Genomic DNA, 5,460 nt, shown 5'->3' on the forward strand with positions numbered 1-5,460 from the left:
CATCTGAATTTGTTTCCTATCAGTCATTTGTTTTTTATTAAGGTAAGATTCGCATAACATAAAATTCACCATCTTGCCATTTTAAATTGTACAATTCAGTGGCATTTAGTGCATTCACAGTGTATTGCATCACCATCTAATTCCAAAATATTTTGATCATATCAAAAAGAAATCTTATACCCATTAAGCAGTCACTCCTCACTCCTAGGTCCTAGCAGCAGATTATCTGCTCTCTGCCTCTATGGATTTGCCTATCCTGGACATATATAGGATACAAAAGGAAACATATGAGATATGGCTTTTTTCTGTCTGGCTTCTTTCATTTAGCATAATGTTTACCAGGTATATCTATATATCAGTACCTTTTTGTAGCTGAATAATATTCCACTGTAAGGATATACCACATTTGTTTATTCATGGATTGGTTGCTGGACATTTGTATTGTTACCACTTTTTGGATATTATGAAAAATGCTACTATGAACACTCATGTAGAAATTTTTGTTTGGACACCTGTTTTCAATTCTCTTGGGTAGGTACCAAGAAGTAGAATTGCTGGGTCATATGGTTATTCTATGTTTAATTTTCTGAGGAATCATCGAAGTATTTTCCACAAGTGCTGCACCATTCTACATTCCCACAGCGATGCACAAGTGTTCAAATTTCTCAGCATCCTCACCAACACTTATCATTTTCCATTTTTGTTGTTGTTATAGCTATCCTAGTAGGTATAAAGTGGTACTCACTGTGGTTTTGCTTTGCATTTCCCTAATGACTACTGATGTTAAGCACCTTTTCATGTGTTTATTGGTCATTAGTATATCTTTGGAGAAATGTCCATTTAAGTCCTTTGCTCATTTTCAAATTGGGTTGTTTGCCTTTTGTTGTTGAGTTGTACCTTCCAATCATTTTAAGCCAAAATGTTTTAACATTGGGTTTTCAAACCAATGACCAAGTTGCAAAATGAACTATACAAAAAAAAACAAAGCCTAGACTACTTGCTACACCCACTAAAATGGGTGGGTGGGCGTGCCCACACCCACACCCACCCACATAGTCATTTTGAATTTTGATTTTTGAATTCTAATATGCCCATCCAGACAACAGATAAGTAAGTTATTTCTAGGGAAAATAATTTTTTTTTAATTAACAGAAAGGAAAATAATTTATTCATGCATATATTTATTCAACAAATATTTCTTGATCATTCTGCTAGGCATTAGGATGACTGAAAACATCTGTGATAACACTGCATCTTTATACCTATATCCATATAGGAAGATGCATTATAAAGGGGGGGTTGTACACGAAAACCATGTAAAGTATGAAGAAAAGCAATTATAGGAAAAACTTAATTCAGTTTGCCCAGAGTTTAGAAGAAAATGAAATTCCCAAATGACCTAGAGACAGATGACTTGTGTTTTATCTTCCTTTGAAAAAGATACTATGTAAAAGAGGAACAATGTCTCCCATGCCACACACAAGGATATATCATCCAAACTCACTCATACTATTGAATTGATAGCTATTAATCAGGAGGCCTGAAATGTGTATTGTTCCTTTGCATTATTGGGAATAGCTCTAGAAAGAATTTGTGGAAAGTTGGAATATCAAGAAAATTTTAAACTCAGATGTTAAAATGTGATTCCAAGTCACTATTTTTGGATGAAAATCTAAGGAAGAAATCTATGAAACAAAGAATGTGTCTCCACAAGGTGAAAATAATATATTCTGATTCCCAATGCCTGAATTTGTGGAGAAGTGAGGCATTCACTTACTGAAGTGCACAGGTATTTAGGACGTGCTAAATAAGAGGTAGAATATAAATATAAAATTGGGAGTATGGAGTAGTGGTTTAGAACACAAGTTTTAAAATCAGTCCGACTTGGATCTGAGAACCTTGTGTCACTTATTAGGTTGCTCATCCCAGCTTCAAGACCAGCCTCCTGACTCAGCTTTGTGATGCCGGGGCCAGGACTCTGTGAACCAGCTTCCGGCATTGCCCACTACCCTCTGTGAAGCTCTGCCAGCAGGGGGTACTAGAGGAAGACCGAATACCTGGAGGAAGGAAAGAAACCTGTCTGCTCCTGTCTGTTTCCTTTTGGTTTCCTGTTATTGTCAGCACCACCACCTTTGAACCTCAGAAGCAGCACTACTTGCAGTAGGAGAAGTTGAATTCAGTTGAATCCAGTTTGCAGGGGTTTCTTTAACACTTGCTGACCAGTCCCACCAAATTTTCCCAAAGACACAAGGACCAGCTGTCTGCCCCCTCTCCTCAAAGGTGTGGGTCCCAGCCCAAGAATGAGCCTCCTCCAAATTTCTGAGTTTTAATAATTCCAAGATTTTCCTTCACTTCCCAACCTAAAAACTTGATAGTCGTGCTTGCTTCAGCAGCACATATACTAAAATTGGAACGATACAGAGAAGATTAGCATGGTCCCTGCGCAAGGATGACACGCAAATTCGTGAAGCATTCCATATTTTTAAAAAAAGAACAAAAAACAAAAAACTGATCGTGGATTCCTGCTAGTTCTCCCTTCTGTGATACCTTTTTTAAAAAATTTGAAGTATAGTTGATTTACAGTGTTTCAGGTGTACAGCAAGGGATTCAGTTTTATACACACACACATACACACACACACACGTGTACATCTCTTTTTTCAGATTCTTTTCCATTATAGGTTATTTCAAGATATTGAATATAGTTCCCTCTTCTATCAGTAGGACCTTGTTGTTTATTTTGTAATAGTAGTGTGCACCTGTTAATCCCAAATTCCCAATTTATCCCGCCCTCGTTTTCCCCTTTGGTGATCAAAATTTGTTTTCTATGTCTGTGAGTCTAGTTCTGTTTTGTAAATAAGTTCATTTGTATCATTTCTTGGATTCCACATATAAGAGATATCATATGATATTTATCTTTCTCTGTCAGACTTACTTCACTTAGTATGATAATCTCTAGGTCCATCCATGTTGCTGCAAATGGCATTATTTCATTCTTTTTTATGACTGAGTAATATTCCATTGTATATATACACCACATCTTCTTTGTCCATTCATCTGTCAATGGACATTTAGGTTGCTTCCATGTCTTGGCTATTGTAAATAGTGCTGCAAGGAACACTGGGGTGCATGTATCTTTTCGAATTAGAGTTTTCATCTTTTCTGGATATATGTCCAGGAGTGGGATTGCTGGATCATATAGTAACTCTATTTTTAGTGTTTGAAGGAACTTCCATACTGTTTTCCACAGTGGCTGCATCAAATTACATTGCAGCAACAGTGTTGGAGGCTTCCCTTTTCTCCACACCCTCTCCAGCATTTATTATTTGTAGGCTTTCTGATAATGGCCATTCTGACTGGTGTGAGGTGGTACCTCATTGTAGTTTTGATTTGCATTTCTCTAATAATTGGCAATACTGAGCATATTTTCATGTGCCTGTTGGTCACCTGTATGTCTTCTTTGGAGACAATGTCTATTTAGTCTTCCTTCTGTGATATCTCAGTGCTCTTTGGTTGCTTTTTCAATTCTCTAATAACCTCTAACAATTGTTTACATTCTCTCTGTTAAAATAACTGACATCGCTTCTGTCTCCTGATGGGATCCTGAATGATATGGTTCCCCAGCTGGCAGCTGGTTGCCTTCTGGTCCTATTTCTCTCCAACAGGACTGGGAGTTCTCAGAGTTGCTGCTGAGAAGCTGGTTTCTATCACTGGGAAGCCAGAAGCCTCCAAGGTGTTAATATACTAAGAAATCTAATCTCATGCACTCTCCTAACCCTAGTGTGAATCAGTGTGACTCAAGTCTCCTGAAAAAGACATCTTCTGAAAAAAGGTAAATTGAAAAAGACATAGAGTCAATTAGTGTTATCCTGGGGTTGGGGTGGGAGCAGAGGTTGACTGCAAACATGCATGCAAGGGATGTTTGGGGAGTAATGCATAAGTTCTAACACTGGATTGTGATGATGGTTCCGTAAATTTACTAAAAGTCGTTGGATTGTACACTTAAAATGGATGAATTTTAGATGTAAATTAAAGCTCAATGCTTTTCTTTTTTTTAATCAGCCTTTTAAAACTAACATAAATGATCTTTGTGATCAAGGCCTACCATAGAGTGAGATGGTCATTTACGCCAGGATTCTCATTCATGAAAGACCTCAAATTCTGACATCCAGGCTTGTTCATTCCCAACATTAGTTATTTTTGTGACTCTAGGCCTCTCCACATCTGAGCTGTTGTCTTCAATGTACAGTAAATACTTACTAATGACATAGGATTTCTCTCTTTGGTATCTGAACTTATCTCTAAGATGGTCCAAGTCCAAAGACTTGAAAGGCTAGGGGCCTTGGAAGACTTGGTAGGCTAGGAAAGTTAACACTTACTAAGCCTATCCACCATGGAACAGGCACCAAATTCTTTGCTTTACATCATAATTTAAGCTTATTTTTACAATAATGATACCTATGTGATGGGCATTCCAAACCAACCATTTTATAGAGAAGAAAACTGAAGCACTTAAAAGTGAAATAACTTGCATAAGATGATGTACTCAGTAAGTAGGATGGTTAGATTTATTTATTTTTAAAATAAATTTATTTATTTATTTATTTTTGCCTGCATTGGGTCTTTGTTGGTGCAGGCTTTCTTTAGTTGCGGTGAGCGGGGTTACTCTGCGTTGAGGTGCACCGGCTTCTCATCACAGTGGCTTCTCTTGTTGCGGAGCATGGGCTCTAGGCACGCGAGCTTCAGAAGTTGTGGCACGCGGGCTTCAGTAGTTGTGGCTAACGGGCTCTAGAGCGCAGGCTCAGTAGTTGTGGCACACAGGCTTAGTTGCTCCGCGGCATATGGGATCTTCCCGGGCCAGGGCTTGAACCCATGACGCCTGCATTGGCAGGCGGATTCTTAACCACTGTGCCACCAGGGAAGCCCTAGATTTAAAATCCAGCTTTCTGCACATGAAATGACATTTTCATGAAAACCTTGGGGCCTCTTTCAGTGAGGCATTTCTGAGGGCAAAGAGAGAATTCTATAGGGTATACCTTTGAACAAGAATATCAGTTAAATCAATTTAAATAGCAAGTTACTGTTTAAGATTGTATGAATTATGAAGTTAGAAATCTATAAAGAAGGTCTCAAATGGTAGGTGACCCACAGTGTATTTTACATAGGTATTAGCGGTAGGTATTTCTCCCTAGTTTCTTTGGGTTCTTTTTGATTCAAATGCTTGGCAAAACTGTGCATTATGTTGTTTTATAGTGTTCTGTGCTGACAAGTGGTAAACTCTGAGAAAATACATTTCTTTTATTCCAAACCTATAAAAGCAACATTGTGCATTTTTGTCTATGGTAGCCCTGTGCTCCTGACTACATGTTTAAAGTTGGTGTTCCCCTGGGGTTGCCCAAGCCAAGAAAATCAACTTCAAAAATACATCTGAAGACAAAATGCATTTTTTCAATTGAGAAAA

At 38.0% G+C, this 5,460-nt stretch overlaps 1 non-coding gene across 1 annotated transcript; it reads left to right on the plus strand.

Annotated features, from left to right (window-relative positions):
* Nucleotides 1-2,377: 2,377 nt before the first annotated feature.
* On the plus strand, nt 2,378-2,484 carry LOC112067382 (U6 spliceosomal RNA). Its single transcript, XR_002893245.1, has one exon. It is a non-coding gene; the product is annotated as a U6 spliceosomal RNA (small nuclear RNA).
* The last annotated feature ends 2,976 nt before the right edge of the window (nt 2,485-5,460 follow it).

Source organism: Physeter macrocephalus, chromosome 9 (assembly GCF_002837175.3).
Source record: "Physeter macrocephalus isolate SW-GA chromosome 9, ASM283717v5, whole genome shotgun sequence".
Classification (NCBI taxonomy): Eukaryota; Metazoa; Chordata; class Mammalia; order Artiodactyla; family Physeteridae; genus Physeter; species Physeter macrocephalus.